This window comes from Ambystoma mexicanum, chromosome 5p (genome assembly GCF_040938575.1).
Source record: "Ambystoma mexicanum isolate Mex_15411 chromosome 5p, UKY_AmexF1_1, whole genome shotgun sequence".
Lineage (NCBI taxonomy): Eukaryota > Metazoa > Chordata > Amphibia > Caudata > Ambystomatidae > Ambystoma > Ambystoma mexicanum.
In genome coordinates, this window is record NC_090930.1 from 1,024,799,308 (window position 1) to 1,024,825,704 (window position 26,397).

Consider the following 26,397-nt stretch of genomic DNA (forward strand, 5'->3'; position numbering starts at 1 on the left):
CTTCGGATTGTGTTTTCACATAATTGGTATCCTGGACTTTGTACCTGAAGATCTGTGCCATCTCTTTAACTCATCATCAGAACCCATCTATGGAGTAGGGTTTTTTCTGCCTTCGAGCTTTTTCCCTAGATCAGAGGCTGGCCCCCCTGGTGTTCCCCTAGGGCAGGTCTCAACCTCTGCCAAGGTGGCCTCCGGAGGGGCCAGACCTTACCTACACGAAAAGAAGGTTGGAGCACCTAAAGGCAAGGGTTCAAGGACGAAGAAGAAACCCCCAAAGACCGAGCCTGACCTTCAAGGATCTACCTCAGGGGAGTCAAGTGAGGAGAAAGGGGAGGTAGACTCAGATCTTGACAACATCAGGAATCCTGTTAATCGTCCTGCAATCAGCCAGCTGTTTGACAAGCTTATTGAACAGATCCTGAGATTGCCAGAGTACTGCATGCTATTACCCGAATACATTTTGATTTTTCCATCCTTAAAAAAGAATGGGCAATATCGAGAGCAACAATAATGTTGCTAACAACAAGAGGCCACCACGACGAGTAAGGAACTACTGCTGTGCTAAATGGGCTTATCTGTATGTGATTTATATATGCATCTTGTTCATTGTGATTCTTATTTCACTTTCAGTACGTACAGCATACAATTTGGATCCAAATAAAGTAAGGATCCCTGTGTATCATCCTGTGCAGAAGGAGGGTACAGATGTGGCTACTACAAGGCAGCCGAGACTGTATGTGATTGTCCCTACACCAGATACACAGTCAAAGGCACCTAGTCCTGTGATAGATAAATATAGGTGTCCTTTTGGGGGAGAGGTCACACATGGAGATTTTAAGGGACATTTTCCTGCCAATAAGTCTTGTCAATTGAATGACATTTTTGAGCTTTCTCCTACACAAGTAGCACACGTAAAAACACTCAGTCCACTGACAAATGTTTCTATGATCGATCCTGTAAGAAGGAATTATGCTGAAGTGTTTCATGTTATGATTATAGAAGCTCATGAGAAAAAAATTAGGCCTAAAAGAAGTAATAGGGAGGATGATCATGAGTTAAATGATTACCTGGATAGTACAGCACATTTGGGGAATAACATATGGTATCAGCATGTGAAAGAGGTGGGTGGAAAGGAGGACCTCAAAGGAAGAATGCTTTGTATGTGCACTCCTGCCTTATAGCATGGGGAAGTCTAAGATCTTCATAGCTATTGAAATAGACATCCAGACAGCACATTGTCTATCACACATAGCACTCTGCCGTACAAGAGGTCAGTTCATGGGTGGAACAGCCTATCTCAAATGGGAAACTGAATGGACAGATCCAGATGAAGATGATTATGTGCAAGACACAAAGACAAGAGAAAGAGCTCAAACCAAGAATCACATGATCAGATATGAAAAGCCTGGAGTAAAAGGAGCTGGCATCAGATGGGAAGTAAACAGAAGACTTCAGAGTCCAGAAAAATCTGAGGAAGATGTTCGAAGATGGAAAAACAGAGGACAGATTCAGATCTGGGGATCAGTGATTCTCCAGATGTCTGGGAAGAAGGAGTGTTTATCTGCAGAGCCTGGGTAATAATTGGATTCTATGAACCAACTGTTAACATTGTACAGAATGGATGTAAGCCTCTATTGCCGAAACTTGCTAAACTGCTGACATTGGTCGAAGACAGAGCAGGACCTTTGCAAATAGTGCCTTTGGAAAATGCAAAACTGTGCTTCAGAAACAATGGCACAAGAAAAGTTGCAGAGAATCAGAACTGTGGTCGAATCTTTGATGTACCAGGAATGAAAATTAAGACAGCAGTGATAATGGATCACTATTGGGCTTGTGGATCCAAAGCTTATATGAAGCTACTCGAGGATTGGGGAGGACAATGTTCCATAGCGAATGTTCATGTTCCAGCATTGGTGATTCCTAAAAGTGACTTGAACATTGGTGACTTTCCAAAAGCAGATGCTCACCTGAGGAGGAAGAGATCTGTGGAGCTGATAAATCGAATGAAGAGAGAGAGAACTATTTATCAGCAAAATCAATAGAAGCTTTTGATTCTATTCCATATGAGCACAGATTGTTTAGTCAGAATTCATCGGTATTCACGATAATCTTCTTGCCAAGGATCCAGACACCAGAAAATACTAAGTGGTTGCAGATTACCAGATGGGAGTTGTTGCAGACAATCTACACTACCATAAAGAGATTCAATGCTATCAGGGAAGAGCTGAGAGCCATACGACTGATGCCTCTTCAGAATAGATATGTCTTGGACATGATCACAGCTATGGATGGAGGTGTTTGTGCAAAAATTGGAGAATCATGTTGCACATTCATACCTTCTCACGATGATGAGAATGGCACCTTGACGGAGGCCATAGAGATGCTGACAAAGCTACACGTCCAGATGGTAGACAAAGTGGAAGGCATTGCTGATGATAGTTGGTTTGGATCGCTCTTTTCATGGGTTTCACAATGGTTGGCAGACATGTTCAAGTTTCTTGGAAACCTGTTGGTGATGATCATGCTTGGATTTTGTGTGATCCGGATAATAATCTCACAATGTAAAAAGACTGCAAAGAAAGCCATAGGGATAAAAATCATGATCAATGTCGAGTCAGAATGGAAGGCCAAAGACCTGAAAGATGAAGAAATCAGAGATTTCATGAAGGCCAGTATTCATGCACCTGAGGGAACGAAGTTCCAGTACCCAAAGAACCATAAGGAGTATGTGGGAAGATGGATCTATGGCAGTCCAAGTGGCCAGTGCATGTTCATGACATGGAACAAGGATGAGCATGTGAAATCAGCTGGCTGCCTGAAAGGAGTAATAAAGATATGGATCCCAAGAAAGCATTTCTTCAGACAATGATGTCTAGATGTGAAGGATGATGGGACAGTGGTCGATGAATCGCCCAGAGGGGGATGTGTAGAAGAGGAGCCAAGCACCCCCCCTCAAGTACTTCACTCATATTGCCTATATGTTGGGAACCAGAGTGTGAAACATGTGCGGTACCAGTGAAAGTACCAATACCAAGGAGAATTCTGGAAGCAAGGCTCCCATTAAGAAAGCCATACCTGCATACAAGACAGTATGATGGCCATTTGAAATCCCAGAAGAAACAGGACAAATGAACGAAAGAGCAGACTGGTGATGTCACAAGAAGCCAGACTGACGTATTAGTAGAGATGCAGAGATAAGAGAATGTAGACATTCTATAAGGCATCAAGAAAGTATCAAAGATAATCTCGGGATCGAAATGAAGGGGCTTATGCTACAGAAATGGTGAAGATATCAAGTCATTTTACACGTGTACAGATGCAAAGAAACGCAAGAAGACGAAGTATCCTTGAGGCTAGCTATGTTGTGAATAGTTTGCGGCATGTGCCAATGTTTATATGTATAGGAGTGAGTGAAAGATGGACGGTTCCACTACGTATTATAGCAGAGCTGGACCAGGAAAAGGAGGCCTTTCTGTTTTTCAGTGTGCCGCAGTTGAAAAGCAATTGAAATACAGAAACAAATCTCTTTGGGGCGAGGCTGAACCAGCCCCAAGAAGCCAAGTTCGTTCTAGGCAAGTAGATCAGACAGTAGTTACAATTGTGTAAAAGAATGAAACTCCTGTTCAGAAGATAAGCACGAAAACAAGGAAGACATCAGAGGTTCATTAAATAAGAGTATTTTAAATGCACGAGAGCTCAAATTTGTGGTCTCCAGTCACGTGGAGGGATGAAACTGGACAAATAGGAGAACCGTACCTACACAGGGAGACAGAGCGTGCCTCTACTCCCTCATATTCGCTAGAGCTAAGAACATTTCCAAGGCCAAGTTCAAAGCCTTAATTGACGTGCAGACCACTGAGGTGATGATGGGTGATATGCTAATTAGTGAGAAGCTATGGTTATGACCAGTTCACCAAGCACCTGGAAGTCCTGCCTGTGTGCTGCTAATTTAGGTGTAAAAGTACTGATGAATGTAAGAGTGACAACCAATTGTAGGGGACTACGTAATTAAGGGCCCTATAGTTTGTGTAGCCAATGGGACGTTGTACATTTAGTGACGTTCATAGTGACCTGTTTGAAGGGTGGGCTTAGTAATCCCACCTGACGCTGAAGAGCCTATCATTTTCTTAGACTAGTATGGAACGTACATCTAGATGTTCTCTCTAAGCCTATCACATTTGCCACTAGGTTTTTGTAGTTTGACATGTAGGATGGCATTAGTAATAAATAGGTTAACGTCAGCAGTGACGAGTTTTTGCTATAAAAAGAATGTTTTTTATAAACTGCGTTGAGATTATGCCATGAGACGTCCGATGATGTCTGTTGTACTCCCTGTTTCAGATAATTGACATTAAAACAGTCAAATTTGCCAACTTACTGAGTCATTTTTTTATTATTGATGTTTGAGTATCTTCTGCATCCCCATTCATCTCAAAGTATTGCTACCTCGTCTTAAAGGGCTGGGCTGGCTGTCCCGGTTCGACATTCCTTTAATGGATACAGTTCACAGAAAGTTCATGGTGCAAAGAACGGAGGTAAGACCCCTGTGAAAAGGAGGGGTGACCGGTTTGGGTGGGTGTGGCATCACAGGCAAAATGGTGAACATGGCCCACGGCACCCCCTGGGCCGCGCCTTCCCTCCTCTGGCTCACAGTAGTGATGCGAAACATCAAGCTGGAAGCTTGGGAACGGGGGAGGTGGTGGGTGGGTGCAGTTCACATGCTTGCCGGGGGCGGGGATGTGGTCAGGCAGTGGGAAATCTGCCATTTAGGGGCAGCCGAGAGGAGGAAAGCATTGCCTCCTCCTCAGTGATCTCACCACCATCCCATGCTTCACCTCCCAGACATTGGCTCTTCATTGTTCTTCACGGTCGCTGTTGGATTGCTATTGCGGCCCTTGCTCCCTTTTTTGCCTTGCTGGTCTCCTCACTGCTTTTGTGGCCTCGCTGCTCAGTTCCACTGCCCGGGAACTCCGGAAATCTGATTTTGCAGACCATGTCTCGGCTTGGTGATCCTGATCAGGTGAGTACCTTTTGGGGGAATAATTTGCTGTCCCAGTGATGGCTGGGCGGCTGGTGGGAAGGCATGGCTAAGGGTTTTTACTTTTGCGGCTTGAGGAGGGGGAGGCAGGGGTGTTGACACAGCAGTTCTGGCGGTGCCGCAGCCTGGTCGGCAGTAGCTAGAAAGTTTGGGGGGTGTAATTTTAGCAAGACGTATTTTTCAGAGCAAAGTGACCTAGTACTAATTGGTTATTGAGTGGTTTCTGTAACATTTAACGCCCCATTTTGAAGCGATGGATACAGCCCAATTAAGTGCGCTTTTCTCCCTAGTGCATGAGAGGGTTTTGGATAGAGTAATGGTGCAATTGAGGAATGCCGGAGGCAATCAGGGTCGACAGGCCACTTTCGGGGGAAGTGAGGAGGTCTTAGAGGGAGATACCGCCAATAAGCCAAGATGGAAGAAGGAAGACCGTACCTCCTAAAGAAACTTAAAACGGCAGCAAGCAAAGGGTGCCCCACTCGGGTCACAACCCTGTCAGCTGCAGAGATGGAATCTTCTCTGATCCCCCTCTCAAGACAGATGGAGTTGATTTGGGGATTGCAGGAGGAGGTCCTGAGTAATCCCAGGGGGAAAGGCTGAGTACTGCGGAAGCACCACTCGGGAGACCAGTGAACTCAGGGGCTCCAGCAGAGCCAAGTACGAGCAGTACTCAGTCCTTGGCTGGACCGGGGAGTGGGCCCACAAGCAGCAGTTCCACATGGGAGCAGCAAGCCGGGCAAATAGGGTGGACTAGCACATCTATGCCAGGGGTGACACAAGGGGGGAGGGCAGGCACTGGTGGTCATGGTGTGAGAAACCTGAAGGTGTCTCCCTGTCTAAACTTCGAGGATCCGTTATCCAGATGGCCAGGACATGGCCATTGCTATTGGATCCAGTTCCTGGGACTGGACTAGTGAGGGAGGAGCACCTGGATTGGGGGGTCCTTGGGGAGTGGGAGTGGGACACCAACGGGTGAGATGTGGTATCCCTCTTCCTTGGACACCTTTTCAACATCCTCTCACGTAGGACATTCAAAAACACTGCCCCACCCCTTGCCACACGAACACCTTTGCGCCACGCAATAGACAATGGACCAATTTGCAACCTGTTTACCTGACATGTCCCAACTCGAGGGTCAGACAGAGTCAGGCAATTAACCAAAATCACACACACCTGATGGACCTTTCCTTTGCCCACAGTGATAAAAGGTGCAGTAAGAGAGCACAATATGATCATGGCAGACAGCACGACGATACGGCTAATCCAGCGCCGCAGTTCAAGAGAAGGAGAAAGGCAGCAGGAATTGAGAGGGTGGTGAGGAGAAAAGTGACCTTGCCCTTTTCATCCCAGACCCGCAGAACCTTTGTGGAAGAGAGCCTAAGATTGTGAACAATAGCGCAAGTGTCTTGCAGCAGATGTCAACGGTACACGGGGCAAGCTTACGGGAAGCTCCCGCCCCTGTACTACCGGCCTTGACAATGATAAGAACCGGGATGTGTTGAGTGAGAATCACAAAGTGAAAAGTTTTGAACCAAGGTTTGATGAACTATGAAAGAACTGTAAAGAGTGAAAACGGGAGACCAGCTGCAGAGGGAAACTGGCACCATATGGGTGCTAAACTCAAGAGATTCTGGTCTATCCCCATCTGAGCGAAACTACCATTACCAGAAGGCTGTAGGAGAGCCAGCAAAATAGGTCAAAGTGGTCATACAGAGGTTCAAGCAAAATCTCTGTACAATTGAAAGACTTTGATCTACAAGCAGTGTGAAAGAAAAGGAGGTGAATCCCACAAACATTGAACTGTGTAAAAAGAGAACATTGAAAGCAAAGAGGGGTCAGCACCCATAAAAAGGGGGACTCAGGGGTTATCACACTAAAGGAACTTTCATTTGGTTAAAGGAACTTTTGTTTTTGTCATTTGAACGCATCAGGCCCCGAATGCAAGAGACTTTCAAGGAAACGAGACTTGGCCATCGATGGTCCTGAGAACTGCCATTGGAACAGTCGTCTCATGCTAGAGAAGCCAGAGACTGTGCTGTGCTCCAAGCTCCCACCTTACCCCATGCTCAAAATGTGGGGAAGGAGGGCCCAGGCTACTGCATCCTGACATATTATTTGACAACACGTCTTTCTTTTCTTAACAACTATCCCACACCCTTTTTATACTAGTTGTAAGGTTTGGTAATAGGTTTCTTAGTATAGGCCCTTTTTATTTGACACAACACCACTAGGACTGCCTTATTTTTAATTTCATGGTCGACACTTGCTCCCATCTTAGATTTAGGTTTAGATTAGGCGTTTTTCCAACCTGCATACAGGATTTATTGTTCAATAAACACCCTTTGAACTGTAATCACTTGTGTCTGTTTTACCTGTTGCCACCATGAATTCCTCACAATGGCTTCTGTATACCACCCCCATGGATGACTCTGTGGGCCAAGTGGTATCCCCAGAGTCCTTGTGGCATTCTTCATGGGCAGTGCAGCAGGGGACTAGGTCCTTGGCCAGGCAGAGCAGGCAGGGCAATGTATCCAGGACAGGGATTTGTACTGTGGCGCCTGTACCTGACGGAGCTGTCCCTGCCAGGGCGGCTGCAGTGCCTGGCGGGCAATCAATTGGGAAACAGTGCAGGGTCCACAGGCAGCTCCTTTAGGGCTCCCCTCGATTATGGTGTCTTGTGATGCGAAGGCTGGATCCGCCTTCGTTCCCATCAAGGGAGGTATGTTAACATGGCATCTAGCAACAGAGGTAAAGGGAAATATTTGGAAGGACAAATATATTGACCTATTTTCATTGTGGGAAAATTCTGTGTCAGACGACAATTACAAGAATAAAGGGGACAGTAAGGACAAGAACCCTCTGATTGAAAAGTCAATTGATAATTGGACCTTAGGTTTTGCAGTCTTCTTGGAAGTAATGGTAGAGAAGTTTCCCGATTTACAGCTAAAATGTTTTTGTGTTTGCATCTTATTGTGTCTATGGGGGTCATTCCGAGGTTGGAGGTAATGGAAAAACGATGCTGGTAAAGGATTACCGGCATCGCATACGCCTCCGGCCTATTCGGACCTTGGTACACCGCTATTAGCGGTACCTCTAATAGCGGCATGGGCGCGGGCACGCGGCCCATCATACCGGCAATACTGGCATGTTGTAAATCCGAGGAAATCACAAGGTAGGCGGACAAGCAAATACCGCACCATGAAGGAGCTAATAGGCGATACCAGCATGCCGGTAATACCGGCATCGCGAACTAACCGTAAAATGCCATGTGCAGTGTTCCCAACTGCCACAGGTGCACACAATCAGCACAGGTGGAGGCAATGGAGTCTGGCCCAGTACAAAAGGAGCACACCCACACGCCACACCCCCTCCCACACCAAGATGATTCCAATAGTTGTACCAATACTGGTGCTGGAGGACATGCTTGCATTGCCCCACCAGCAACAACAACAACAACAGCCAGCACCACAGAGGAGACGCAGGAGGAGAAGGAGGGTGAGACAGGCCCAGCATGCCCCACCAGTGCAGCCAGCGTTACCACGCAGGAAGTCCCCAATCCCTCGCATCAGAGCCTTCCTTTCAACCTAACCCCTGAGCAGATCCACACCCTGTACCGTCTGGACCGGGACACCATCACCACCATCATGCATGGACATGATACACGACAACATTGTCAGCCTCATTGAAATAGGCACCGACATCCCCCCGCTACTGAAGGTAGTGTCTGTGCTCCAGTTCATTGCCACAGGCACCTACCAGCACACAGTGGGGCACATGCATGGCATATCACAACCCTTATTTTCTCGCATTCTGAACCAAGTGCTGGATGCCCTCCTCAAGCACACAAGGCACTACATATCCCTACCACGGACTCCCCAGGAGACTTTTGATACAAAAGTTTGCTTCCATGCACTGGCAGGCATGCCAAATTGTGTAGGTGCCCTCGACTGCATCCACATGGAGTTGGTGGTCCAGCATGCCATGGAGGTGGTGTACCGCAACCGCAAGCAATACCACTCCATCAATGTGCAGATGGTATGCAACGCCAGCAAGATCATCACACATTGTTGTGCCCGATATCCTGGATCAACTCATGACTCTATGGTCCTGTGGAACTCCACGCTACCAGGCTTCATGGAGCGACATGCTGGACGACGTGCCTGGCTGCTTGATAAGTTGCATGACTGGCACATGGCATTGAAATGGGGGGAGAGATGCACACACCACCATGCTGTCAATGTTGATGTGACTGCACGATGTGCACATCACCGAATACTGTGCCCCAAAGCATCACAAACGGTACATGACACCCAAATCCCATAGGAATGAAGTAAGGTCGACACCTATCACTACATGACTATTAGTAAACCACCCCACATCCCACAACACGTGCACCACTCATCAGCGGACCTCACCCTCCATAACGCCATCCAGCAACATGCAGTGCACATGCACTATGTTGCTGTCTCCAGCAAATCACCACACAGGACAAGCATCCCTGGGAGTGCATTGAACTTAACCAACAAGGGGATCCACTGTCTGTCACAGGGCCGCCACACCCACAGGAATGCTGCATGTCACCATGTGAAAAATCAGCGCTGAATGCCTAATATTGCACAGACTACTGCCAACGCTCCCTGTAAGTAAATCTCACAGAACACAACACATCACAAATTTGACAAGAACACAGCTGTATGCGTACACGATGCATGTGCAACAAGACGGCAATGCACACCATGTATCATCTTGAAGATGCAACCCACACCATTAGTCCATGGCACAGGACACATTGAGGGCCTGAAAATGGCGTGCATACAACCAGGGATATGTGCATGTGACCAACAATAATCTGCAGGCATGTGTGACTAGTACAGCTGTCCATCATGATTCGACTGACATGTACTTTTTGTTGCCTCCCATGCAGCTGACAGTGGCTATCCCTTGAAGCCGTGGCTCCTCACCCCCGTCCGAAACCCACAGAACAGGCATGAGGAGGACTACAATTGTTCCCACACCCATACCCGTGTGGTCATTGAGCAGATCTTTAGCCTGTTGAAGGCACGATTTTGCTGCCTTAGCCGGTCGGGTGAGGCCCTCCTCTACAGGCAGGAGAAGGTGGCCAAGATCATCATGGCATGTGTCATGCTGCACGGTATGTGTATCCGCCGGAACGTGCCTCTGCCCCCTGACATTGAACTGCTACCACCTGGTGATGATGAAGAGGATGAAGATGATGTGGCTGGACATCATTGCGGTGCCGATGTACAGGAGGGACGTGCTGTGCGTCAGTCAGTGATTGCACAATATTTCTGACACACATAGCTGCATGCCAGTTGGACAGAGAGCACTGGGTGTGGGGGTACATGTACACTATGCACTGTATATGAATAAATGAGACATGCGCAATGATGAATGTGCACTCAAGTATTTCTTTTAACACAAGGGGTGTATTGAATTTTACAATGATAACTGAAGTGCACTAACCCACCACCACCCTCCCCCCTCTGTCTCCCCCCATAACTCCCCCACACACCCTCACCCCCTCCTCCTCCCCCCACAACTCCCCCACACACCCTCACCCCCTTCCCCCTCCCCCCACAACTCCCCCACACATGTCCCAACAAGTGTCTAATGCCGTCATCAGGCTGGCCAGTCTACTTTTTTGCACTCCCTGGACCAGGTGGCAGCATGTCCAGCCGGCGCAGGGTGTGCGATGACCTGCGGAGTGGGCTGGTCTGGGTTGAGCTTGATGAGGATGGTGTGGCCGCCTGCTCAAACTGGGGTGCCGGACGTTCTGCCTCCATGGCATCGGCAATGCGGCTGAGGACCTGCCTCAGGGCGGATACCTCCTCGCACAGTCGGATAGTATTGTCTGCAATAATCTTGCCCAGGGAGGCGGTGTTGTCAGTAATTGTCTTGCCCAGAGAGGCGATGTTTTCCCGCCACTCCTGCCTTGCCTGGGCATTGTCTTCCACGAACTGACGCACAAGGGCAGTCAGCTCCTCATGATACTGCGGCCCTGCCGGTACACCTGTGGAGGGTGCTTGTGTGTCATGGTGGACCTGGATGGGCGCCACTATGGGGCTCATGGGCCCTTGGGAAAAATCCCCCCAGACTGCTCCGGGGTGGTTGCGTGGTCTGACTCCAGAGACGTGATCTGGGGGGATGGTGCAGGACTTGGTGTGCAGGGATGTTCCGAGGATTCATCCTCCACAGGCACCCACACCTCTTCCTGTACCTCCTACTCAGCCAGGGGTGCTGTGGCTGCCACCTCCCCAACCGAACTGGACTCAGCCAAGTGTGGAGCCTCCGCTGTCTCATGTGGCAGTGTGACAGGTGTTGGCGCTTCACTCTCAACGGCCCTTGGCAGCACCGGTGCCCTGGCATCTTGAGGTGGTTTGATTGGTAGTGCACGGCGGGCCTTGGGTTGGCCCTTTGAGGTGGAAGGCCTGTTGGCCTCATCCTGGGCCCTCTTCCGGGGGTGGTTTGCTGTGGGGGTGAGTCCTGCGCATCGCTGTCATGGTCTGAGCATGTGGGGGTCGAAGAGAGGGACGGCACGAGTGATGGTTTGATAGGCATCATGCATACATTTGTACAATTGTTCATCTACACAATCGAGGGTAATAGGCATTTGAGTTTGGCTGATCACGTTGCTTGCTACATGGATGGGTGATGCAGGCATACGTTGGGGTCACTCATGTTGGGGCAAACGTATGGTACGTGCATGCATATTTGTTGGGGCCTGCTTGCAGTGTGACTTATCCCATTTGCATCTTTGTGTGGTATGTGTCATGTACGGCATTGCCTTGCTGCAGGCAACTGCTTGTGTCTGTGCTGCGTCCGACAACTTTTCTGGGAACGTGTGTGTCTTGGGCCATAGCTTGCCTCTTTGGACAGACATATTGGTGGACTTTCATCAGACTCTGCATTACAGTTTTTTATTAGGACACTCACCTCCATCCGCCGATGTTGTGGCACCACGCTCCATGTCACCGACACCTTCTATGCCCTCCATGCCAATCAGGCTAGCACAGGTGTCCTCCCATAGGGCCAGCTTTATGGGGCAGCTAGCTCCTCCGCCAGTTTCCATTGCCTGGCTCCTGTTGGCAGAGAGTATGTTGCGTACTCGAAGCCGCAAGTCGTCCCATCGCTTCCTGCAGTCTTTTATAGTGCGTGGGGTGTTCCCGACTGCGCTTCCTTCCTGTGCCACAAGTGCCCAGATTTCGTTCTTGCGGATAATGGCCTCCCTCTTCATGCTCTGGGCAAACACGATGTCAGCATGTTCCTGCAGGGTCTCAGCTAGCATGGCCAGCTCATCTTCATTGAAGTGCTCCTTGCGCTGGCGGGAGGCACCCTTCTTGACAGCCTTTGGTATTGTTGAATGGTAGAGTATGATATTTCACCAACAGCAGTATCATACAGGTCTTGGCTGCTGAGGCTGGCAATGGATTGTGTTTTTAAAGATGGCTGCCGCGCTTGTTCCCGTTCCTGTGCGATGACGCTACTTCCGGTTCTGCTTATTTACAGTGACCGCTATTAGCGGTGGCCGCTAATGCCGCATTGGCTCATGCCGGTAGTGCAATCTGCGCTATACATGATGCCGCTAAGGGCCTTTTTGGGGCCTTTTACGGCATGGCTGTAATGCCCTTACCGTCATGGCGCAAAGCTTGTGCCCGCAATGTCGTAATAGCCCTCTATTAGCGGGCTAGTGACTACACGGACACGCTATTTGTGCCATGCCGGTAAGGACAGTTACTTACCTCCAACCTCAGATTGACCCCCTATGTATCGGGATTGCTTCCATGGCGCATGGTTGGTGTATGATTAAAAATTCAGAGTACTTATGGGTGAACTGCACAGCAGCTAAACCGCAATCCAGGAGGGGCCTGAGACAAGGGTTTCTCAAGACTGGGCAGTCTTTTCGGACCAGTTTGCACTGATTTGATAAGAGGGGGACATGTTGGGCATTTAACAAAAATGCTTGCAGCAGCTCCACTTGCAAGTTTAAACACCTGTGCTCATTCTACGGCCTTGTGTCCCTACCGAGGTCCACAGCCAGAAATGGTCAAAGGTGATGTAGAGCAGATCTGAAGGGGTGAGAGTGGCACAGAGCAGGCTGCAAGGGGGCTGCCCACACCCATCCGGGTTGATCTCTTGCGAACATGGGTGAATGATTATCCAAAGGTGGAAGATGCTCTGTTGTTGGTGTCAGGTTTTTCAAGAGGTTTTCATAATATTGTAAAGGGTCTATACCGGTCATCCTAAGGAACCAGGGTTCAGCACTCAAAAGACTGGACAATAAGAGGCTATAGGGCAAAAAAGAGAGATTGTTGGGAAGGGTGGCTGGACCTTTCTCAAGCTCTTAACTGCATGTGTTTTTCTGCTCCTTGTTGGGCGTGGTGCCCAAGAAAGAGGATGGTTCATTTTGTTTGATTCAAGAGGGGCCTCTGTTAAAGATGCCATTGATGAAAGTTTGTGTGCAGTTCAGTATGCTTCTTTCGACGGGGCACACACGCAGCCGCAACAGTTGGGAAGGGGGGCTCTATTGGATAAGGTAGACATCAACTCCATCTTTCGGCTCCTACCAGTTAATCCTGATGACTATCACTTGCTAGGTTTTTGTGACCAATCCAACTCTGGGGTATCTGTGGTCCAGGGGTGAATATTGGTTTCTAAACCATTAATCAGCCCCACTCTTCTAATATACCAGAAGGGATCTGAACGGATTGGAACAACAAGCTAATTATAAAACTTTGTCCAATTTGGATAACGTGGACAGAACAGCAGGCTTATCTCCGAAAGTTTGTGGACCGTTGGTTAGTTGCAACACAGCAAAAATACAATGATTACCCAATTATAAAAGGGAAATTTCAGTCAAGGTTGTATAAAAAATATCTACTTTATTTATATCACAACAGACAGTCTAAAAACACTACGAAATACATCCCACCCTGTAAGGGCATACAGAGGACGGACAGTTTCAAAGAAGGAAAAGGCATGCGCTCTGGATACAGACAAGAGGGTAGTCGGTTTGGTTAATAACCACAACGGTTTAAGTTTACTTGGATTCAGCACAAAGGGAGCAATGGGTCTTATAATGTCTTCTGGGAAGGACCCAGGTGACAGAACCACAATGGACCTTTGGCTGTAGATTTTCTTGGTGCTCGACAGGGTCGAGTCGGCTTCAGGGCACTTTGCGGCTTCTGTGACAGAGTTCAAGATGGGAATCAGCTACGGGTATTAGGCGGCAAGACAGTTCGGCTAGCAAAGCTGGACAAACAGCTGCAGCCTGGCCTACATGGCAGCTTGGGGTCAGGAATCATTGTCTTAGTGCTGATCTCTGGTTCTGAAGCACTGGTCGAGACGTCTTGGATGACTTTAAGCAACTGCAGCTTGACAATGGTCAGCATAGCAGCCGGTTGCAGATCGAGGAATAGGACTGGCTCCAAAATGTACTTTAAGGTGGACGTTGGTAGATGCACGTTGAGACACTTCTCCCAGCTTCTTCAATGTTCTTGTGTTGTCATTTAAAGCAGATGGCCCACAGGTGTGCAGTGTGTTACAGGCAGCTGCCTTGTCCTTGGATGTAGGTTCAAAGACCTTCTGAAACGTACTACCTAGGAAGCGTGCTGCAGATCCTAGCAGGGCATGCTGTGTGCTGGCTGGGTACCGGTTCTGGAGCAGCTGGAGTGTCCTCTGAGTTGTTTATCTCCCTGACAGATGTTTAGAGAGAGGGATCTTGCTTCCCTCTTTGGATATCCTGGCCTTCCTTCACTGGTGGAAGATTTAAGGCAGACTGTACCTTCAGCCAGGGTCCAAGGTTGAGTTCTTCTTACTGACTTCGTATGAAGTCTTCAGGCGATCTGCCAAAGGAGGGCTCTGCCCTCTTTTAAAGCCAAGCGGGCCACAGTGATTGATGTAGGCTAAGCCTACATAATGAAAAAATAATGGGGTCCCTACCAACAATCTCCTGTGTCAGGTCATAACCAGAGTGCTTTGCAACAAGAAAGGTAAAGGGGTGAAAACAGGAACAAGGTGTGCCCCAGAACTAAAATGGCAGAACCCTTCTCTCAACAGAAAGAGCTCCAGCCACACTCCCACCCATCTTCCTGTCTGTTGTTGATCAAAGAGTCACTCTGGTTAATGGTCCTCTCTGTGGGGTCCCTTTTAAGGCGGCAGGTCTCCCTTGACGCAGCAGTGAAACCAGACCCTCTGGATCCTGAGAACCACATTCTCGTACCTTATGAATGGGATCCCCCTAGCAGGGTGGCCTACTATAAACAACAGACACAGACCTGACAGTTCACTGACCTTGATACTGACAGGCGGGAGTTGGCTTCAGGTTGGCACAGTTGCATATGAAAGGTTGTTGGTTTTCCTGTCTCCTTTGTTATTCTCTGCAGCCAGGCCCTGTGTGGGCTGTTTGAAATACCCCCTATTTGTATGATAATCACTGCCACCAGCTACAGGGCCTAACAAAAGAGTAGGGCAGATCCATGGAGCCTTTGTTAGTTAATCACGCTGACCATGGCAGGGGGAAGATTGGTCCTCCCCCTTCCTGGACATGCCATTGTGTACTCCTAGTTGTCACATACCAACTAAATATGACAGGTGCAGACTGTGCCTGTAGGCTGTGTGCCACGTAAACGGGTCTATGCCTTGTCATAGTGTGATAATATGAAAATGTGTGTGGTGTGAAGGCATCATGAAGAAGGACACAGACAACAGACTTAAAATGCAAACAAAAGATGTTTATTAACACAAATGTCAGTATGGTTGAAAACCTAACTTGCCCTATTCTATGGTGGGATTTCTCTACCTGAGCAAATCTAAGGAAAGTCTGTGTCAAAGAGTTCAACTTAAAAGTCCATTTGTGTCCAAAACCAATCCTTGCCTTCACGAATATAACCAATAACTGTGTAAGGATATCAAAGTAAAAAAAAAACAGTGTTCAACACGTAGTTCTGAGCTTCTTCCAGTGCACAGCTTTCTTCAGCTCCCCTTCCCCAAGTATATGAAAGTTCTCCACAGACATGTGACAAGTCCTTCAACAAAATGTCTCAAAGATTTATCTTCTCCAATTCAAGGTGATATGGTTCCAAATCAATCCTTGAGTTCCCTTCCCTTTCTTGGCGCTGGCTCCTGTGCACCAAGTCTCTTTCACTTGACTCCTTGTATTCACCTCTTGGCTTTAGGGTGCACTCTTTTATTCCTCTGGCTTCTCCTCGGTTGCCCCGTGGCTCTGCCACTATGTATCACACACCCCTTGTCAAGTTGTAGATTTGCCACACTGCATTCAGTTCTTATCATTCATTGATTTGGCTCCCTTCAGTCTTCAAAATATCCAACTGGTATGTTAAGGGTAATTCGTTATGCAACCTAGATTCCTTATGGTTGAATTTCAGTTCAGAGTTCAAAAGTGGTTTTATATTGCTTAATGATATTCAGTTTGAATTGTAAACTTGTATGATTCAAAGCCAAACTATGAGTGAGTACGATATTCAACACTTTGCTTGACTCAATATTAAGTTTCCATATAGTGTGGCATTGAAAAAATAGGGCCTCATTATTGGGTTTTTGGAAAACCCGCCAGTAGGCGACGGGTTATCGGCAACCCCGTAACACTGTTTCCACTGCCTGACTTCCCGGCAGTGGCGTCGCCAGGAATCAAATTTAGCAGGGGCACAGAGGGGGCCAAAGACAAAAGTAGGGGGGCACAGACAAAAGTAGGGGGAGAAAATGGTCATTGCTCGTCTTATGTAGGGGGGACACTAGGGGGTCCTAGTCACCCCCCCCTAGTGACGCCACTGCTTCCCGGTGCCACCGGGACATTATGGCAGGCGGCAGAAAATATAAATCCATAGGACTCCACGGCAATGGGGGCACTGAAGCACCGGCACTGCTGATAGCGGTGCCGGTGCTTCAGTGATGACCATGCTGGCAGGGGCCTGAAAACCCAGCAGGTCAGGCCTGCCGGGATGCATGGCCCCTACCGGCATTGTTGTAGTATGGCAGTCCAGAAAGGGTGCCAGTACATTGGTACCAGCTCCCTTATTTCCGGACCGCCATACTTGTGATGAGGGCTATATTGTTTTTCTTTCAAAATTAAAGTTTTGTATAGTTCGGTATTCAATATGTGGCCAATTGTTAAATTTCATGGACTGTTACTCACATGGGTGTAGGACATGGGGAGGATAGGGTGGACAAATCCTCCCCACAATTTTAAGTGGGGGGATATAATGGTATATGTCCCCCCCAGAAACTCTTGTTGTGCACAGACAGTGCACTGGCACGGTCTGCTGCTGATGTACATAATTCCTGGCTCAGCCAGGAATGGCTGCCAGTGCCAGGCACAGGGCCGTCACGTAGGGTCTGCAGGAGGGGCAACCTTCAACAGGCCTCGCAGCGCATTTCAGGACTGACCTTCATTCCAAATCTATGGAGGCCCAGGGAATGCTGTCTCATGGAGCTCTGCCAATACTGAGCGAGCTTAGCCGCTATTGAACAGTGGCCCATCTTTTGGCTTCACAGCTTTAGATCCCTGATGGCTAGGGCAGTAGCAAGTCAAAGACTCTGAGAGCTTGTATACTGTGACTGAGGGGGACACACAACGCACACAAACACACACACACATATGTGCGCGCTGCGGGAATCGCAGGATGGCGTAGATTTTACAAACCGATTACGGAACATAATTTTCAGAAGGAACAGTGACTCCTACTAAGCTAAAGAACCAGAAAAACATACCTGCTGCTGGCCTTCCACACCACACTCAGAATGAGTGTTGCCGACCTTCCAAAACTCTAACAGGGTGGGATGTACTCTTGCCAACCTTCCAAACCACACTCAGGTTTAAGGCGCATTTCTCCTCTTATAAAGCACACTTGAAATGGGTAAAATATAAACTTTCCATCTTCGAGTGCACTATAACATGGAAAAATTATATATGTCTCCATGAACCCACAATAACACAGAAGAGTGATATGCACTGCATGAAACAACTACAAACTAGCATTGATAAAGCCAACAGATTTGGCTTTTGTGTAGCCATGGGAGAGGCATTTGGCATGCACTGCTTGAATGGTGATACTTGACCATGATACGACAACAGCTGCAAAATGGTGTGAACAGCTGGGCTGCTGGGCAAATGATAGTAGTGCTTGGCAAACGCCTATGATACCTATACACAATCCTAAACTGTTGTCTTTGAGAATGCTTGTTTTTCATATGACTTCAGTGCAAGGAAGAGATGCAAGGACAGACACACCAATTATAACTCAAGTAGTTGAAGGCACACTTGGTTAAGACACATTCTATTGCACCAGTAGCGCAATTACAGCTGAAATTATTATTTGTATTTCTATTATTATTATTATTAGGTTATTTCTGAGCACATACCATGCTTCAGCAAGCAACAACGTGCTTTACAAGTCTTAGGAGAAAGTACACACTGAGGAAAGCAGAGATTCATCGGATCGGGGAGCGAAGAATGGTGGTGGGGGAGGTTAGGCAGTTTGGAAGCAATGGATATACAGGCAAACAGGGAAGGAAAGAGAAGGGATCAGATCCCCCATTCTCAGTATAGGTGGGGAATTGAACCAATAACTCTCAGAAAACTGCTTAAAAATAACACTGTAAGGCCCTCTACTGCACAAAGTTTGGTGTTACTGTTTGATAGAGATTGCTCGAAGAGTTCTCATGAGGATATGTTTTGGTTGGGAAGATGCAGGTAGTGGGTTGGTATGGCGATAGGGATTATTAGCATGGGGAAGTCAATGGGTGAGTCAATAACCAAGCAACACCCACAAGCTGTGTGCCTCTCTTGATATCCTATATCTCTCCTATATGTAATCTAGTGTAATCATTTTGGCTCATAGGTGGCACTTAGGCACCACCTAATAACCAAAACTAATAAGGAGTGCCTCCTACCACTCTGAAACAGAGAGAAGAATCCGCATATTGCATTAAGAACACTGATATTGAAATTAGCTATAGCCTTCCACCTTTGCAGCAAATTTGAAAATGTAAAATGTGCCTACTTCAAACCTCCCAGACATCTCACCCTGTGATCCACTCTGAGAACAATCAAACATGTACTGGCCTAAGAATAAATATATTGACAGCCCAATACCTCTGAAAGACATATAGGGCTGTTGTAGAATCTGTCAGTGGTTAATCAGAGCCTGATGTGAGACTGGCATAGTCTATACCAACCCTGCTGACCTCTCAGAGGCAGAGACCCTTTGAGAAATGCCCTAATGTGTCCAGCAGTGGGGGAGCCAGCTTGCCCCCACACTGGGCTTCACAGTGCAGAAAGCTTTCCACGGCCATGCTAATCCCTATGGCATTTCCCACCCAGTTCCTGCCTACACCCACCCAAAACACCTCCTTATTGGAACTCTTTGAGCTAACTTCAATCAAGCCTGACCTTCAAACTTTGCCCTCAAAGTGTCTGTGAGTGGTTTCTCAAATGAGTGTTCTGAGAGTTAATGACTAATTGAAGTTGTAAACACGCTAGTGCTGTAATAAAAATGTCTTGACCAGGTCTGCCTTCAGCCACTTGATTTTAAAGCACCTCATGTCTTTCACTGAAGTCCTGTTAAAAACAAGCAGTGGCAAAGTCAACAGTTTTGGCTTGTGCATAAGTATTAGGCATTTGCCAGGCACTGGTATTAGATGCTCAGGTACTCGAACCATTTTGCACCTGCTACCATTAACGGCCAGTTAATACCAATACAGCAGTGCCTTTCCCATGCCTACGCAAACGCCCAAACTGTTAGCATTGCCAATGCTTGTTTTGCTTTGCCCTTGATTTACAGGACCATGCATCAAGGGTAAAGCAAATATACTACTTGTCTAAACTGAACCACATTGAATATAGGCAGGTCTAGTCAGTAATAACATTTATGGTGCATAGTCAGCCTGGACATACTTTCTTTTACTGGCCGGAACTCCTTATATGGTAATAATCACATATATTGGTGCCCCCTGAATGGACATACATGGGACCAACCAGCACAAATATATTTTTATATTAGCATATGTTCTGTGCAAAAACAGCATGACATGTATTGGAAAATGTTCCTGTGCATGGTTGGTGACTTGCAACTTTTGGGTTTTTTCATGTGCTTCCGTACAAAACCAATTTCAAACTGTATGGATTTCTACCAAGTTTTGCAAAGAAAGTGCCTTAAAATTCATCATTTTAACCCAATGTTTCAAACATTTTCTTGGGAGTGAGACACCCCTCAAACTCCCCTTGTTTGGTTTAGTCTCCCACGCTGTGCTTTGTCGATCCCGCTAATTGATGCAAACATTTAAGCCTCTTCAGTTCAGAAATTCACCAGCTGCCACTTTACATCATCTATCTGTCACTGTTTATGATGTGTGTTTTATTGTGCACACAGGCGCAGGATGCTACTTAATGCTGTTATGACGCACCACACGCCGTCATACCATCCTATACATCTTTATGCATATGACACAAAAGTTAGTCTGGCACAAACCCTTCTTCAGTACAGAAATCTAACTTTGATGTAGTTGATTTGCAGTTGTAATAATTACTCATATTTGGGTTCCTCCGCATAAACTTAAGGGGATATTTCTCACGTCTCCAGGCCCAGTGCAAAACATGGTGAGGGGGCATCACCCCATTTTTTGCCCCGGGCCTTACCACACCTTGTGACAGCCCTGGCCGGGCAGTTGCTTGCAACTTCACTTGCATGCAAAGAAGGAAGTTCTGCTCGTGGCTTGCCACCGGCTGTGCCACACGCCTGAGTCTATGACTCCAGGCACTGCCCGGGCGAGAAACAAACTGCACATGCCCGTGTGCAGTGCACTGCTGCGCAGCCTCCGGAGTCCAGTCACAGTGCTGCTGACTACTGTTGTCGAAGTGAGCATGGAGCATGAGCGAGCGGGCTGACTGAGGCAGCGATGCCATGTGCTGAGTCTCAGGCTGGGCAGGGACGGTCACATCCTATTTGCTTTTTCAGCAGCGACCAGTGAAATTCAAGTGGTTGTAGTCTCACTTGCTGCTTGCTGGGTTGTCTGCCAGCCTGCCTCTGCCTTATCAATCTGATTGTGCGTTTGAGAATCGATTACTCTGACAATCTGAGACCACGAGTTTGCTGCTAACCTTAAGGTAGTTTGTCTGTGTGTCAGTGTGTGTGTGGCCCACCAATTTAGCAACAAACTTTCTATGCCATCATCATGCCTTGAATTAAATTGTTCCGTTATTTTCAGAACTTGCCAGTTTTCACTTGAGTGAGGTTCTGTCGCCTATCAGGAATATTGTTCTTGCGTCTTAGATTAATTACCTCCTCAATTTATTTACAGGATTATTGATAGCTGGCTGCTGGCTGCTGCCTGCTGGTGGCATGGTTTGATGTTTGATAGCCTGGATATAATGAAGATATTTGTTTAGGTTTAAGGGGCACAGGGTGAGTATGCATGCTGGTTGCACCTGGGACCATGAAAGCATTGAATAGGCATCCAGAAACACATGCACCCATCCCCAACCTGCACATTTGTACACTCATCCCCCCCATCATCTAACAGTGCATCGTTAGATTTAAAGCCGAAGTGCATCACCTCGTGCCTGCTTGGAAGGGTGCGGTAGGATGCCAGATGGTATTGTGTAAGAATCAAGTCTTTGCTGATATCATTTTTTTTTGTACAGCGAGACAGCCCTTTCTATGTGGGGTCTCTTGCTGCATTTATCAAGCGTTTCCTCTTCATTGTGGAGTTTTCAAATCCATGTTCCTTCCAACATGCTCAGCTGCATTTAAAAACAAATGCTGACAAAATCAAGGGCAAGGAGAGAAGAATACATGCAAAGGACACCAGGGTGCTATTGAGGGTTGACTGGTCAAAAATGACCAGGCAGGAGGCAGAGGCTTTGATTTGCTGCAATAGCTGGCAGTGTAAAATGATAGAAACAAGGTGTGTCTGGACATAGAACTTTAATGCTGTGAGATTCCAGGGGTCTTCTTGAGAGCTCTATGATAAGGGCTCTACAATAAGGGCTGTCAATCTGTGTAATGTGCCCTGTATGTGCCCTGAGAACCCCAGGCGTAGACTTGCACAGCACTAGCAGCACTAGAAGGAGAGAGCAATTCCTGGGGAGTCTCAGGTTTGGGCGGGGTGCATGTAAGATGATCCTGAGAAATTGATTATATTCTAGCAATGTGCCAGGTGTGTTGAGGTAGTTCCTTGTATTGGCCGAAAAATGTTTCAGTTGAGAGGGCGTAGGGACGGGTCCCAGGTATGACTCATAGTGTGTGAATTGACTGCAGGGGGTGGAGTGCTCGCAGATATTGGCCAGAATGTTTCCCAGGTGAGCTTGAACTGTTGTCAGGAATGGATGGGCCCGTGAAGACAGGAGCATGGAGGTTGCCATGGGTGTCTTTCAGGAATGGGCAGGTAGTATGCAAAAAGAGACAGGAGGGAAAGGCCCTCAAGCATGGGATGGCAAGTATTGTGCAAGGTGGGCTAAAGGTGCACTATGGATACTCAGAAATGGGTAGGTGAGGAGCAAGGTGCTCTGGATGGATCGGAAATATGCCATTCAGTTGAATGAAGCTAGGTTGCGTAGATTGTAGGCCGAACAGATATGGGAAGAGTTAGGCCTGGCGGTTCTAGGCTGGTCAATATGGGCAGAGGTAGCCCTGTAACAGAGAGTCGGGTGTGGGCAGAGGAGAGCCTTCAGCAGAGATTCTAATGTAGGCAGCAGGGCAAGCCTGCATTAGAGAATCTGATTTGAGCAGATGTAGGCCTGCAGCAGGGATTCTTATGTGGGCAGCGGTAGCCCTCTAGCAGGGATCCTGATGTTGACGGAGGTAAACCCTGCCGAAGGTATTCTGGTGTGGACAGGGGTAGGCCTGCAGCAGGTAACCTGGTGTGGGCAAAGGTAGCCCTTCAGGAGGGAATATGGTGTGGACAGAGGTATCCCTGCAGCAGATATTCTGGTGTGGGCAGAGGCAGCCCTGTAGCAGGGATTCTGGTGTGGACAGAGGTATCCCTGCAGCAGGGGTTCTGGTGTGGACAGGGGTAGGCCTGCAGCAGGGAATCTGGTGTGGATAGAGGTATGCCTGCAGCAGGGAATCTAGTGTGGACAGAGGTAGGCCTTCAGCAGGGAATCTGGTGTGGACAGATGTAGGCCTGCAGCAGGGAATCTGGTGTGGGCAGAGATAACCCTGCAGCCGCGGTTCTGGTGTGGGCAGAGGTATCCCTGCAGCAGGGGTTCTGGTGTAGACAAGGGAGGGCCTTCAGCAGAGATTCTGATGTGGGCAGCAGGGCAGGCCTGCATTAGAGATTCGGATTTGGGCAGAGGTAGGCCTCCAACAGGGATCCTGATATTGACAGAGGTAAACCCTACCGAAGGTATTCTGGTGTGGCAGAGCTATGCCTGCAGCAGGGAATCTGGTGTGGGCAGGGGTAGGCCTGCAGCAGGTAATCTGGTGTGGACAGATGTAGGCCTGCAGCAGGGAATCTGGTGTGGGCAGAGGTAACCCTGCAGCAGGGAATCTGGTGTGGGCAGAGGTATCCCTGCAGCAGGGGTTCTGGTGTAGACAGGGGTATGCCTGTAGCAGGGGTTCAGGTGTGGGCAGAGGTCAGTGGTTGTTAATTGGATAGGTGGACAAGTATTTAATTTGGATCCACCTTTAAAATTATAGAAACTGCTTTTTTATTTTTTCCACATTTGTCTATGTGTCTCCCGGCCTTCTCTACCCCAGTTTTCTTCTATCCTGCCTCTTGTTCTCACGCCCCTCTGCTTATGGGTGGGGTGACGGGTCGGGTCAGCTGCCTGAAAGGAGAACAGTCGTACTTGTACCGTAACCCACTCTGAACCTATGCCACATCAGGGACGGGTCACAGGGGAACTGCAGCACAGTGCAGGCATTAGGGGAGGTGTGGTATTCGGATGATTACTGAAAAGCTTAGCACTGGCCACTGGCTTAAGAGGTGCTCTGTGTGTCTTTTCAACATCTGTGAAACTGCCAAGTCAAAGAGGCCAGCTGGTAATCTCACGGCAGCCCACTGGCTTGCACCCCTTAAATTCTTTGGTGTGCACGTGCACCACCTGTCAAAAGGCTACCGCCAGTCCCTAACTGATGTGCATGCATAAAGGGGGCCTAGAAAATGTCCAGGCTTCGAAGGCTTAGAACCGCCCATGTCTCTTGTTCTAACCATTAATAGTCAACAACAGGGTCGGATTGGCCCCTCGGCCTTTCGACCCGTGGATGGGCCGAAATAGTCCCTAGGGAGCGGGGGCCAATTTCAGGCCAAGCCTGGGGCGGTTTGGAAAAAAAAAATTGAAAAAGAAAAATAGTACATTATTTTTTTCTTTTCAAAAAGCCTTTCATCCTTCTTAGGTCGATAAATGAGTACCACCACAGGTTCTATAAAAAAGAGCTTAAGCGTAAGTGCTATACAATAACATATTATCATTTAGCCTTGGACGTATGCTTGGATTCACAGTAATTTGACAATATGGATCTATACACACAGATATTAATGATATATATGGTGATCCATTCTTGTATGAAATGTATATCACATTAGTGAAATCAGAACCATATTTTTCGTAGTGTACTTAGGAACAATGCCATTTGATGCCACTTCCTGTTTCGTCAAGGAGTGAAAGGTCGTGTTTCATTGCTTCCTGGGATGTCACTTTGGAGTGGGGGTCAAATGGCATCACTTCCGGTGATGTCCTCAGAGGTCAAGGGTCTGGAGGCGAGGGGTGGGCCACTTTTTTGAGGCGAGGGGTGGGCCACTTATTTTTGGGTGACTGGGCCTATTTCTTGTCCCAGTCCGATCCTGGTCAACAATGGGAATCACCAATGGTGGACATTTAGAAGTGAATTGGAGGTTACCCACCTTTGTAATCAAGGCACATTGGTGGAAGGGAACTTCTAGCTGGAGGGATGTTGAAAAGAATACATTTTAGGACTAGAAACTCTTTTTAAGTATCTTAAATGGGGAAAGTGAACAGCGGCACGTGGGTACTGCAACCTGGCAGAACTGCCACCCTTAATCCGAAGTTTACCGCGCTACACAGGACAATGTTGCACTGTAGCATGTAAGCTTTCCCAGGCTATTTCACACTTTCTCGACAGTAGTAAGGAATTGCTCCATGGAATAATCCCTGACAGTGTCACTAAACCATTCCTGAGAATTTCAGGATAAGGCCACTTGCCCAGATCTTCTAGTCCTGGCCTATCCCAATTGTGGACCATCTACAAAATCTATTGTGGCCATGCACTTTGTTTTGCACAAAAAACTTTTTGTACAATAATTGGATTGTTGATGAACTGTTATATTTGTGATATGTTTTTATCTTGTATCTATTGATGGTTTGTATGAGTGGATTGATGTATGTAGTACGGATGTGGATGAATGCATTTAATAGTATGAATTTTATGGAATTATGATGTTTTTAAATGTATTCCTGCTATGTTAAATAAATAATTGCCTGAGTGCAGATTAAATTGTGAAAAAACTCACACAGTATTAAATGTATTAGGTATAATAAAACCCTTAATATGGTATTTTTCTAATTGTATCCTCTGGATTTTCTTTCTGAGATGAACTGTTACGTTAATACCCTAATCTAGAGAGTGGGGTTCTCTGTGCCTTTCAGATACACACTAAACCATTCTTTGCCTGAATGGAAGATTCTAGGAGTGCACTCCCAATGCTACCCACATCCAGCCCAGACCGAGCCAATTGTTAGAACGCTGGTATTCCTCTGCTTTTGGGGTTCAGCATGTGCTGGATTTGTCACCTCTGCTGAAAGAATATGGGCCTCATTACACGGTAGGCGGTAACCATGGCGCTACTAGCGCCATGGTTGCTGCCGGTATTTTACTGTGTCCGCCTTGGTGGATGGCGGAATTACCGCCCTACTCCAAGGTGAGCGGGGGCGGTAATTCCCCATTCACCAAGGCACTTCCCCATTCCCATTTATGCCCCCATAGGGCACAATGGGAATGGGGAAGGAGCTAATTACGGTACCGCAAATTGTGGTACCGTAATTAGCACCGAGGTCCCTTTGCGGCACCATACTTTAACGGCTGGTAAAACCAGCCGTTAAGGTCGGGTCCCGCAAAGGGAACTCGTAGTAAGGCGGTAAGGGTTTACCGGTACTGGTGCCCTTACCGGTACCGGTAAACCCTTACCACCTACCGTGTAATGAGGCCCTCTTGTTTGCTTGAAAGCAATAGTTCCTTAATGACATGCTCCTATTTCCTGTATTGACATGAAGCAGCTTCGGGTGCTCTCATTCTAGCCCATTCTAGCCTCTTCACAAGCACAGTTTTCACCTTAGTGCCTTGATGTCGGGAAGTCACCTCTGG